A 14,254-nucleotide genomic window follows, 5' to 3' on the forward strand; every position below is an offset into this window, starting at 1 on the left:
CTTCTCACACGTGGGCTTCCTGTTACCATGGCAATGATACTAAGTAGAATGTAACTTATGGTTACTGGAACTACAGTTTTTGTCATTTAGATTTGGAACATGACTATTGGCTAAACACAGGTCTATAGCAACTTTCAGGTGATACATTCTGGCTTTAATATTCCAGGTCTAAGTGAGTTTATTTTGGGGACCTTGACACAAGGATAATTTGTGTTAAATCGGTGTTGTTTTGGGGTGCAGTACCCTATTAACCTGTCTTTAACAGCAGAAGTATGAAATGGTATTTGATATCATCTGAATGGGAACTGTGTGGCACTGTGGAAAAAAGATTGCTGACTTTCTATAGTAATAAGGAAGGATAACATTTTTCATACCTAAATTTCCAGAAGTGCTTATAGTGAAAGAATCAGATGAAAGGTTAAGGCAAAGTAAATGCATGTGGAGAGGTTCAGGTAAAATAAGTTGAATTATTTAATTTAGAGCTCAAGTAATTAAAAAGAAATGCAATATAATAATTACAGCAGTATCAGTAGAATTTATGCTTCCATAGAACAAGTCACAGTATATATAAACAAGAAAGATGAGAAATAAAGTAGAGGTCAACAACATCTTAAGTATTATAAAATGTAAACATGATACTTCAATGTAATAATTTTGCAAAAAGCTAAAACAACAAAGAAGCTAGGCTTAACTGTATGTGTATATATGTGTTTGTATGTGTGTGTATATTAGCATGCAACAGGGCAAATGTACTGAACACTTTGAGCTGTCAACAGATACCAAGGTGTTTTATGTTGTGTTTAAATCCTACATTTGTGTATATTGAATTTGACTTTGTTCATTATTTACAATATAAAAGTTACAGCACAGTGTCTGACTTTACATTTTCATTAAAGCAGATATGTATTCTTCTATTACTACTTGCTATTGTTAAAGCTGTTTCTGATAAAACATTCAATGGTTGATTCTGTTGTTAAGCCTTCATTTTCTCAATTATAATGCATACTGCATATAACACGTGGTGTACTTTGCATGATTAACTAAACTCTAAAACTGCATTTTGCAGGTGTTTTCCATTCCTTTATGAGATTGTTACTACAGCAAGCAGTAGAATTCCAAATAACATAAAATGCTAACTTTTTACAGTGTATTGCTTTGTGTGTCATACACAATCCAGTCTACAATGGAAAGTACCAAGAAAAGTGATGTATGGGTTGGTCTATGACTAGATTAATTTCTGCTGGCAAATTATGGGTTTCAAATAGGAGGAAAAATACTTTTCTCATAAAGAGAATATACATTCAGGGAAAAGTTAATCCACCAATAACGTTAATGAGAAAAAGCTGTGACATTAAAGCCAGAGTTATGCTTATCAATGACTAAAGTTGATGGGGTGGTGAACTACAGAAGATGAATCAATAAGGAATTGATAAGGCAAGCATTAGCTGCATGATGTTATATCCAGAACAAATGCACTGGTTGTACCACTTGATTGCTTGAAAAGATGTCTGCAGTTGGTGCAGTCTAGTATGTCTTAAGGACATCTGTGTTTTATTTTTCAGGTCTGCAGAAGATTAACATACCTGATAATCTAGATTTACATTTGTAAAAGATTAATGAGCAGAGTTTATATTACTTATACAAGGTCTGAATTAAGCCACTGGTTATGGCAGGATTAGAACCACAGGTATGCAGCATTGCAGTGCCTTATTATGTGTTCAGACTTTTGTTTGCTGACAAAGTTGGTAGATATACTCCATCCCACTCTTCACCAGAGACATGCATATGCTGCTTTCCTCCTGTTGTTTTCTCTTATTGCCATAGCTGTGTATATGGTAATGACTGCTTCTTATACAGTTGCAGAAGTTTCAGATGAAAATGCACTTTACCATGCAAATTTTCTCTGATGGGAATGCTACCACGTTTTGTTTACCAAATGTGTTATTGATTATTATGTCTATTGTCAGTTCCAGATTCATTTATTCTGCTTTACTGAAATATATTTAAAGCCCAAATGACAGAGTAGAAGTATTGATGCTATATCACGTTATGCACTTGGTTTTCTCTCTGTGACAGACTCTCACCTTTTCTGCACCCTTCTTTCCATTTACCAAATTTGTAAATGAAAAGCTATTCCGATGACAGCAGTATGTCCCAGAAACCATGGCAATTAGCTCAAAACAGGGATAGCATTTCTGGGATATATGGGTAGGAATCTCTGCTTGCAATGTGTGCGACCTTGACCAAGTAATTTCATCATCACTGTTGCAAATGTGCACCTAAATTTGAACTTGGTTCAGTTTGTGTACTGGACACAAATAGTTACATTTAAAAAAAAGTTAGCCTCACTGCAATGGTTTGACTGATATAATATATTGAAAAATCAGCAAAGATACATTAACAGTTGCATATCCTGATGATAAAAAGCTGGATTACCAGATTACTGAACAGTCTGACAGCAATACTTTAGTTCATGGCATTACTTTTTTGCCCTCTGTTTGGCTTATCTTTCTTTTTTCTTTTGTTGACATAATGAGTGTAATATCTGCAGATATTTTTACTGTGTGGTTGCGACCACTGTGAAAAAAGTGCAATAGCATAAGGTGTGTTGCTATATATTTATTATTTTCATTTTTTTGTCAATTTGGTAAGCCCTCTCAACACAAGTGTCCCATTTTAGGGGTGACCTGAGAGCATTATATAACAGGATATCACACAGTAGAGAAATGGAGGCTGAGAGTCTCAAACTATGAAGAACAGGAAGCAGCTTATTCAACAGCTAACAGTCTTGATCCACTGTGCTAATAGTCAAGAGTTATTCTTAGATGTGAGAATTCTACAAAATCTAGGTAATTGATTTAGACTATATACAAAATGAAACATTTATTTATTTTTTCTTGTAATTGGTTGTGGTGACCTTTTTCTTATGTTCATGTTACTAAGAACATTTTTTTTTAAATTTACTCAAATAAAAGTATACCAAATATAAGTCTAGTCGTAGTAGAAAAACGATGCTTATAAAATATACACACTATGAAAATTCATAACTAAAAGGAGATGGAAGGCATAAACTAAACACAGTCACATAATCAAGTCAGAATGCTTCACCACTTTCCACTTTTCTAAAAGATTTCCACTTTTCTAAAAATTATTTCTACAGTGTCAGTGTAAATACTGATGTTAATTCTGTCTCATAAGTACATATATATTCATGCATTCAGTCAACACAGTTTATCATGACAGTAAGAGTAGGAACAACTGTGACAGGGGTATATACACCCTTTGAGCACTTTTATTTAGGTGCCTACCCTTGTATCTAGAATGTGTGAATTGAACAGCCTATGCTGTAATATCTGTTAAGTGAGTGTTAACAGTCCTTTTCCATTCATATAAAAGAGAACCACTCATGTGGCAGTAAATCAAATTCTTATAGTGGTGACCTTTGCCCAGTAGACAGACTAGCTGCACGCTATGCATGAAATACCATTGCAGAAGGTTCACAGACTAAATTAATACTTTGGATAATATGATTGCTTTTATGCTGTCAGTCTTAACAAAATCTTTAAGCTGTTTGCTGAAACTGCTCTTCATTTTCAAAGCTGTCTGGTTACTTGGCATATGAGCGATTTACTAGATGCATTTGTTTCATGCCCATTCATCTGGAACTATCTTCATGGGATTCACTATTAAGTATCTCAGTCTAACTCCTTCTCAAAGTGACTGTGCTGGTTGTTAAATAACTTGATTAAGGTCACATTGAGTGTTCGTCAGTCTGTATCAGTTTACACTCTACAAACTGATTTGTATTCATTAGGATTTATTAACGTTAGTGATGTCACATATACTGGATTAAGGTGGAAGTGTTGAATGCCCTGCCCTCTGATTTAGGATAATAAGATGTTGATGGAATATTCTGCAGGGAAGGAAACCTAAAGAAAACTCAATAGTCTATCCAGAAAATATCCAAGTAATTTAAGTTTCAGATGAGTGGCAGTGACTTATAGTGAGCCATTTAGAAGTTTTTGTCATGAAGCAATCATTTCCAACCAGAAAGCAATGGTTTGTGGGACTGTTATATACCTACTAAATACCTACTTAAATCAAGTGCTGAAGGAAAAAAATAATACTTTAAGCAAATGAAATACATACGTTTTTTCACTCCCCAGCATGAGAGCTTGCCTGTTTGTAGATCTGAGCAGAATGGATTTCCACTTACTGTGACTATGTAAATGAGGATGCAGACAAATACCTGGCTGAAAAATACAAGTGGCATGGGATAAAACAAGACAGAAACAGATAAGAGAAATATTATCAGACATAACCTTTTGAAATTCTGAAATTTGTTAGTGCAAGTCCCAGAATGGTGGGACTGAAGCACCGAAATGTGGACTTTATATGACACTGCCATTTCTCAGAGCATTTCCTTTCCTTCAAGGTATAACGAGATTAGAGTTGGTATATGTAAGGTATGGAGTGGCTGCCTCCAATGGGAGAGCATGGGGGGGGGGCTAGCTTTCCTGTATAAGACAATATTAAATGAGAGCAGTAATGTTTTCCATTCATTCCTCTCCTGTGTTTTACTTGTTTTTTTTTTTTATTGTATTTATTTTTTTTTTATACTTAATTTTGGAGCTAACCCTTACAAATCTTGCAATTACATTTATTTATTTATTTATTTAACATTTATTGACCGAGAAAGTCCAACTAAGACAGAGCCTATTTTCAGCAGAGGCCCCTGTAGAAATGCTCCAGACGCATGTCTTTGGAATAAGGAGTCATTTTCAGAAGCAAGGTCAAATATATCACAGTTTCACTACTTTGCTGTGCTTAGTGTCATAAGTCAGATGGTATCAATGGGCGAGGCATTGCAGTTATGGTCAGAGTTTACTTATTTGCCAACCCAAGCACCTAGTGCCATTAAACAAATACATGATTTTATTTTAAGACATCAGCCTATGCTTTTCAGGTAGTGCTTGCCTTGTGTTTTGATTTGCGGAATCTCTAGCATTGGTCACCTGTGTTTTTGTAACCAGACAACATTGTTACATTGTTTGAAAACTCTGGGTTTAGACCTTGGGGGTGCACAAGAAAGGATTGTCAGAAGTGAGTTTAAGTAAAGTGTCTTTCTCCATTGACCCATCTGAAAGCTGTTATTCTCAGACCTGGTTATATAAAGCTGTGCATGTGTGTGTGTGTCTGTGTGTGTGTGTGTGTGTGTGTGTGTGTGTGTGTGTGTGTGTGTGTGTGTGTGTGTGTGTGTGTGCATGTTTGTGTGTGTGTGTGAGTGTGGGTTTGAGTGTGAGTCTTGAGACCATTATACCTGAAAGAGAGAGTATGTCCCACTGACTCACAGGAAAAAACAATTGCTTAACACAATTATTTAATGACCTAGAAGTGTTGATTTTTCATGACACAGTTGTTTCTAGGGATTTAAATTTTACACACGATCATTCAAAAGACATCATTAATTCTCGTTCATGTCTTGATGAATTATGCCAAGAAACCTTACAAGGTTTTACTAAGAATATTATAGATGCATTTAAAATAATAAATTCCTATGAAAAGCATTCATGTTCCACTCTGAGCCATACCAGTCATGGTGTAGAATAGCCTACTTTGTATCTCTAATATTCCATTGAATTATATAAAGTGCAGTAACATACCCTCAGGGTACTTCTCAAATTATTCACAAATTCTACTGAATTTATAACTAAAAACTAAAAAAGGTCAGATATTGCGAAAAAAGGTGAAGACTAAACTTAAATATATTGTCAAATTGAGAGGTTAATTCAGGAATTCAGAAATAATAGTCTGCAAAAACTGTTGTCTGACCATGCTGCAGATATTGTCAGATAGTAAATGGACATCAATGAATGCAAATTTGAGTGAAAAACTGAGTGGTAGGCATCACACATAAATACATTGTGGTAACAGAAAGTCAAAGATCTTGAAAAATATGACGTACTGAAAAACAGTCGCAGGACAAAGTGCCTTAATGACAAACACAAGTCCACAAGTAAATCTTGAAAAATACATTTTCTTAAGTGACAATCAATTGAAGGTTATTTGGATATCAAAACAAGCCATGAACTGAAAAGAAACAGAGGATGAGTTAATATCCATCTAAGTTAAAAATCTCCTTTAGCTGAAAATAAAATGCATATTTATGAATTTAATAATTGGGGTAGAACCCTGGTCCAAATGTATATTTCCAAGCTCAGGCTGAGAACAACAGTAGACAAGCAATTTTAGAGTAAGCAGCCAAAGGAATAAACCATTTATGCAACAATATAATGCATGTGCTCTCATATGGCAGAGAAACATTGCTTTGTAGACAAAACGTAATGAAAAGATTCATAGTTTACAATATGTACATTTCTTACAAGGGGTACATATAGTAGAGTAGAGAAAGGCATGGAACAGGGAACGCATAGACCAAGTATAGAAGTTGAAGGGTAGGACAGAGAGAGAGTTATGAGAAGGGAAGATAGATGTGGATAGTACAGAGGACATATAAAGTGTTTATTAAAGGAAAGTTTTTGAGTCGTGGATGACTGTTATCTGAAGGGTAAAAGTAATATAGGATGTCTATATAAATTTATTTTATGATTTTTTGATGTGATTTCCCTGCTCTGGTAGCTTTGACATTGTACAAAATCTCACAAAAAGTAAATTATTGCATTGCACAAATAAAATATTTAGTAGTATTTATAGTGATTTACTTAGGCACATATTAAAAGATATGGGATGTTTTTGAAAACATAACTGATAAATTCATAATGATATACATTACTAAAAACCCATCTGGAAAGATATTAACATGCTAAACTAAATATTAATATTGAATAAACACCACTAGATATGTAAAAAAAAAACTGTCCTATTCAGCATGGTTTATCTATAATATTTTATTGAAAATCAGTGAGATTTGAACTGAAATGTTGAACTATACTGCTGAAAATGGCATGCATGATTTATATTTGCATTGGTCCTATGTAATATTTATTTTAAATCAAAATGTTGCTCAATCTTTTATCAGCAATTGCACATACATTCCTTAAATTAATTTAGATATAAAACTATTTGGCTTAATTTTAGCACAGAGAATTAAGCTAGTGACAAAAAAATTAAGTTCACCTTTTTGAGATGACATATGCCACAAAAGCAAATGCAGTCGGATACAGTAATGCTTCTGTTAGTCTTTACATCTCTCAACAAAGAAACAAATGATCATATTCTAAAAGCCTTAGCTACTTCAACAACTTTGGACAGAGTCATTTAGTTTTATTAAGCAAAACAATTTTCTTTTATTTTCTATATGAGTACACTTAAAACTGCATCAAAATCCATATACAAAAAAGAGTGATAGGTTGCCATATTTCTAATCAAATTAATGCAAAAACTTGTATGAGACAGGATTTTGCTTTGTTGCCATATCTCTATAATTTAAATATTAAAGCTTTGTTAGAACAAATGTATAGAAATGCATTGATTTGAGATTTTAAAATAAGCTACTGGTATGTCAGATTGCCTGGCTGATTATAAACATTTCACAACCTAGGATATCAGTTATATAAATAATTAAAAATAAATAAATTCAGTGATCTGTCCGTCTATAAATAAAACTTAAAAATATTCAACCAAAACATCATTAGATGCATCACCAACAGACCATCTTGACAATTTGGATATTAATGTAGCTGTAAAAAGCATTAAGCACTTGGAAAGTGCTTATGTAAAAAAAAAAAAACTCTTTAAAGTGTTCATTCCGATAAAATAAACCTCCAAGAATGCGCAGATGAAAACATATATACTTGTAAAATAGCCAAAGGTGTAAAAAAAATCTCTGTTTTAAAGAACCAGTCTCATTTTTAAATTCATTAAACTTTTGAAACTGTGAACTATAATCCAAAACCCAAATATTGGACTATACTGTGAGTCAAAATCAAAATCACTAACAGTATATGCATATTAAAAATCAACAGACACCATGTCTCTGTCTAACATTGGTTAATAGGTTTAATAAGTGTTGATCTAAACCAATTGTAGAGCTCACTTTTGATGCACATAAATAAAGATTTACCAAAAAAGGAAATCTATTTCAATCTTTTAAAGTAACAAGCCATATGTAATAGAACAAGTCATTGAGTACAATATCTGTTTTTTAATTTCAAGAGAATATTATAAAGGAACGAATTGCAAATGGAGTTCCAATTTTATTCTGTGATGGAGATAACTTACTGAAATTTTTTAGATGGTCAAAATTACTTCTCAGCTGCATAAACTACCTATGCTGTATATTGATATTATTAAAAACAGTTTGTCATATGCACCACAGCATATTGAAAGAACCTGTAGATGTGCAAAACACTACAGCACACTAGATTCCAATTTCATATAATACATTTAAATACTCTGTATGCTAAAGTTACTTCTACATAATTTATGATAAATGGTGCTTGTCTAATGTCCAGAACATTAGTTTCTGTTGGCTTACCTAGTATGGTTCATATCAGACCTCTAAAGTTCCTGCTGCTAACTTAAATAACTGACATTTCTATAACTTGGCAAAATTATATTTTGCTTACAGAGAGAACTCATCCCCCAAAAATGTGACAGAAAATGGCATTTTTCCAATATTTGCCTTACATCTTAAATACTGTATCATTCGAAATTAAGCATTTTATCAATAAGATATTGGCCATTGTACTCTTTTTATTTCTCTGATCCCCAGCATTTTTAACAAAAGTGTTATGTCAAAAAATCTAAGTTACTTTAACAGTTCACTTTAGTTTATATTCAACTGTTTATATACATATGTATAGGGAATATTTACAACATCTAGAAGGAAAAAATTTAAAACAATGAACTGGAAAGATGTTTATTTCACAGATACATTGTTTGAGATGTTTCAGTCAATGCATTATTTTTGAAATTCTTTTTCAATAGGTACAATCAAAACATTAAACTGATATCAACAAATTGATATATTATAATGTCTTCAGTATAATCTCAAATTATGACTTGCATTATTTGCCCAAAAATCATATTTTGTTCCAGCATTTGTCTGCAATTAACTATAAATGATTAAGAAAATTTGCTTAAGAAAAAAATAATGTTATTGCATTCTTAGTGAGACCACCAACTGTGACTTCTGTTTGTTTTTTTTTCATTCACTGAATGAGATGAACCTTGTGGCTTTAATATTTGCATTGTTCTGCACAGTATAGACAGGTTGGCTTTTTACAACTGAATTGCTTAAAATGGTAGAATACTGGAAGGATAGATACCTACTAACTTGGGATGGATTTAAAACAACTTGCCCTCACTTACTTGCCCACAAATATCTGAAATACACCCAAAGACTTAGTACACACTTTACTGAATATTGGGATACTTTATTTGATATCCTTCTAGCTTAATCTCTGTTAACTTATCTATTTTGTTGAACATAACGCATATATGTAAATAGTTATATGTTGTATATAAGTTTATATTACTTTCATTGTTTTGGTTGTGCATTGCCTGTTACCATTTTGTATTGGATTATTAAAAATTGTTAATAAAAATATTTAAAAAATGGTAGAATAATGTCTGGTGACAAACATTTTCAAGGTCATTAGATCCTATTTATTTATGTTTATTATCGTCTACACATCTACTGAGAATAATTTTAAATACATGCAAATTATCTGATCCCGTCACTTATGCTGGTAATTTATTCCAACATCCTTGCATTCTTAGTGTTAACCAATTACCCACAATCCTATAGGACTGCCACATTTGCAAATGCCAAAATTGGTTCGTTTTTAAGGAGGTATGAGATTTTGAAGGGCAAACTATTCCAACAACTCACCTTGTTGCTGTTGTTTCATATAATACTGATGTATTTCAAATAGAGCTTGATTGGTTTACTCAACTGTTATAGGATTCCTGCAAAGCATTTTTTTTGTCCTAAAATCTCAGGACATTTGCCATTTTTCATGTTATTTTATTTAATTTTTTTTTCAGGATGCAATTGCCCTATATAGCGAAAGGTGGTAAACCTAAAATTCTTTGCTGCACTTCTTCTTCTTCTTCTTTCGGCTTTTTTTTTTAGTAATTAAGCCACAGTGATCACCTTGTCCATACATTGATTGGCAGTGGAGTTTTACAGTGTCGGCCAGCCCAGCGCCCAACCTTCCACAGAGCACACCAGGGGCCAATTTAGAGTGTCCAATCCACCTGCAGCATGTCTTTGGGATGTGGGAGAACCGAGCACCCGGAGGAAACCCACATGACCACAGGTAAAATTCTTTGCTGCACTAATATCTTCAAATCACATTTTAAATTATATTAGAATTGCAGCTTTCTTTACTCTTTGCTCTATTTATATATGTTCACTGATGTTTTCATTTACATTAGCTTTACATCAGTATTTTTGGGGACCCTTACAGCCACTCAAGCCCCAGCTGCTCAGAATTCAGGAACTCATAGCCAGGGGCTTGAGCTCTTTGAACTTGAATTTGTGTTCTGAGATGCAGCTGCCACAACAGTCATAGTCAATGAAGGTCTCATAGTGGAACTGGTAAATGATGAAGGGAAACTGGGTAGAGCTTTAGGTTGGGGAGGTTTAGGAAGTGACTGGGTGTTAGCACTAGGTTAGGTTTAGGGGGAGGAGGGGAATTTTAGGTTTAGGGACCAACTGGGAATTAATGCTGGGTTAGGGTTAGGGAGGGGAATTTTAGGTTTTGGGAGAGATCGGGAGTTGATTCAGGGTTAGAGTTAGGGAGGGGAGGGATGGGAGATTTTTTGGGGAGGTTAGAGTTAGGGTTCTGAGAGGGGTAGTTAGCTTAATGGTAGTGCACAGGAATCAGGGTAGTAAGAATTATTTATTTATCAACTTTTGTTTACCAGGAAAGTCCAACTGGGACAGAGCCCATTTTCAGCAGATTCCCAGGGAGGAATGCTCCAGAATTTGGCAACATGTGCAAGTGGCAACAAGGAAGTGTGTCATGAGCTAATGGTATGTGAGCACTTGTAGTAGACCCCTATTTCTGCCTACATTTTTTTTCTTTTCTTTCTTTTTTTTACTTATTTAAGATTGTTTTGCATATTTTGCATAATATATGAGTATAGCTGTAGCTAACTTGTTATCATCTTCCAGATACAGAATGAAAAAATGAAAAAAAAAATGAGGTCCCAGTGTACAACCCTATTGGCTTTGTACATTTACTTCTTTTCATTGGCTGCTCAACATAAGTGACTTCTTTAACTGAACCTAGATATTTTTCACCCTGTAATGTCCTTTTTATAATCCTAATTTCTTAATGGTAGCCAACGATGTACTATAATCTCTTGATAAGTTCATGAAGAAAATCATGGCTGTGACATCAAAAAGTAGTCTTATTAACACTTGACTGCATTACAGACCAAACTTTAACTTTGCCAGTTTATATATTCAAGGAGGACTGAAGGGGATACGGCTGCAACCACCAGTGGAAAGTAGAAGCTTCTCCTTGTAATAAATAATTGTGAAGGTACGCCAGAAAATTCATGATGATCTGTACTACATTGATGTCATTACATGCTGGGTGTCGGTGGTGGAAATTTGGGTAGGTCAAAAAAAAAAAAAAAAAAAAAATATATATATATATATATATATATATATATATACATATATATATATATATATATATTGGAACTACCAGAGGATGAAGATTCATCTCAGCGTGATTCTTACCCCTGTTAGTCATGCAGCTTTGGCAAGCCACTTGGGGAACAAACAAAACAGAAGGGTAACAAGCTGTCTTGGTGGTATGAGAAGAGCCATAAAAATGATGTAACAATTTCAAATGAAAACTTCTAGAACCATAGCTAGCAAGTGCCCATTACCTGTAATATGGACATAAGGATGAAGACAATGTTTTCTAAGATTCCTTCATCTTCATTTACTTTGTCACTGGGCAGCATATTTAAAATTTAAAAATAACTTGGCACAATCCAGGGCAATTCTATGGGCTAGGCTTGTAAAAGCTCCAGGGCCATTAGCCTAGCACACACCTATGAACCTATGAACAACCAGAATTGCTCATAATCTATAATACAGGTATATGGGGGAGAGAAGAAAGTAATCTATAATTTTAGTTATATTTATCGTCCATCATTGAGTTGTACATTTAACATATGGAAAGAACTTAGAATTGTAAAATAATGTATAAAAAGCTATACTTCTGTTTGGTCAGTTATATGTTCGAGTTGATTTCAGATATTCACATTTGCTGAACATATCTTTAGCCAAGTGAAGTCTTCCATTACACCTTCAGTATATAATCCATCCATTCATTCATTCATTCATTCATTCATTCATTCATTCATTCATTCATTCATTCAGTCTTTTTTCTGATACCTTTTTTATCCTGTTCAGGGATAGAGAGGAGCAAGGGTCTATCTTACCAACAAATGGGAGCAAGGCAGAGAACTATTCATGGAGGGATGCTAGTGTTTTGCAAGATGTATATACACATAGGCACACACACACAACTTTGGAAGAAAACTGAAACACTCAGCAAAATAAGGAGTCATTGGCACAGGGAACCATGAAAACTGCATGTGGAAAACACCAATGCTATTAATCAGCCAAGTGCTGCTACTCAACGAGTCACAACGTGGTATTTTTATACATTTATGCTTTTGAGTTCCTTACAGTCTGTAAATATATGACTAACCTATAAAGTAAATAAGAGTAAATTCATTGTGACGACCTGGTTCTTTTTCCTTTGTGTATCTGTGCTTCAGGTAGGAATGTGCACTGAAGTATTACAGTCATGTGGCATAGCCTAAAAAAGGAATATTTTTTATAGTTGAACTCTGATAGAAATAATTCCTTCTTGTGTGCTATTCCTGATGTGAATTCTATGTATTATTGTTCTGATGGAGAAGATATCCTTGTTGTGATTGGTTGTGTGAACCTCACTCTGTGCCAGTAATATTTGATGGTACATTAAATAAAGCATTAACTATTTACAGTATGTATTTATTTATTCATTTTCCGTTTCTCTCTACCCGACACTGCTTAGCATTTTCAGCTTTTGTCTGTACTACCTCAAGTCCTCTTATTTCTCCTTACTAGACAATCCAATCCCAAATGTGACCTCGAGGTAGGCTAAGAGAGTCTTCTGTTCGGTAGCCATTGTTTAAAGCATGGAGAGTTGCAGCCAAGGTATGAGGAGCTAGCACACTTCTTGCACTCACTCAATATCTCCATATATGGGAGCTGTTTGTGCAATGATGTAAGCATGCCCTTTGACAGCATCTGCAACAAAGCACTAGAAATCATTGCTGCTCTTAGAGATATGGCCTGTAACGATCTTTGTCTCCTATATATGTGTTTATATATCTCTAACTATCTGTATAGATAGTTTGAGATATATATCTGTACATCCCTGTCTATCTATACATTACAAATAGTTGCATGCACTGGAAAAGGTGAGTGGTTAAACGCACATAATTTCAGATGCAAAATCAGCATCTAAAATAACTACAGAATAAAATCCTTGGTTTCCAAGCAAGGGCAACCTTCATTTATAAATCCAGTGCAAGCTGTGTTTTTTACCTGGCATACTGTGTTAAAGCAAACTGCAATTCTTCTTCTTTTGGCTGCTCCCGTTAGGGGTCACCACAGCAGATCAACTGTTTCCATTTCTTCCTGTCCTCTGCATCTTGCTCTGTCACACCAACCACCTGCATGTCCTCTCTCACCACATCCATAAACCTTATCTTAGGCCTTACTCTTTTCCTGTTACCTGGCAGCTTCACCCTTAGCATCTTTTTCCCAATATACTCAGCATCCCTCCTCAGCACATGTCCAAACCATGTAATATTGCCTCTCTGGCTTTGTCTCCAAACCTTCCAACCTGGGCTGATCCTCTAATATACTTATTCCTAATCCTGTTCATCCTTGGCACACCCAGTGCAAATCTGAACATCTTCAACTCTGCCATGTCAAGCTCTGACTCCTGCCTTTTTGTCAATACCACTGTCTCCAACCCATATAACATAGCTGCTCTCACTACCCTCTTGTAGACCTTCCCTTTCACTCTTACTGGTACTCGTCTGTCACAAATCACTCCCGACACCCTTCTCCACCCACTCCATCCTGCCTGTACTCTCTTCTTCACCTCTCTTCTACACTCACCATTACTCTGAACTGTTGATCCCAAGTACTTAAACTCATCCACCTTCACCACCTCCACACCCTGCATCCTCACCATTC

The 14,254-nt window shown here is 34.6% G+C and overlaps 1 protein-coding gene across 2 annotated transcripts in view; it reads left to right on the plus strand.

Moving 5' to 3' along the window:
• The window catches only part of LOC122790346 (transcription factor Maf-like), a 59,056-nt gene that overhangs the window by 678 nt on the left and 44,124 nt on the right, over window positions 1–14,254 (plus strand). The window lies entirely within an intron of this gene.

This window comes from Protopterus annectens, chromosome 16.part0 (genome assembly GCF_019279795.1).
Source record: "Protopterus annectens isolate FY-2018-M chromosome 16.part0, PAN1.0, whole genome shotgun sequence".
NCBI lineage: Eukaryota > Metazoa > Chordata > Ceratodontiformes > Protopteridae > Protopterus > Protopterus annectens.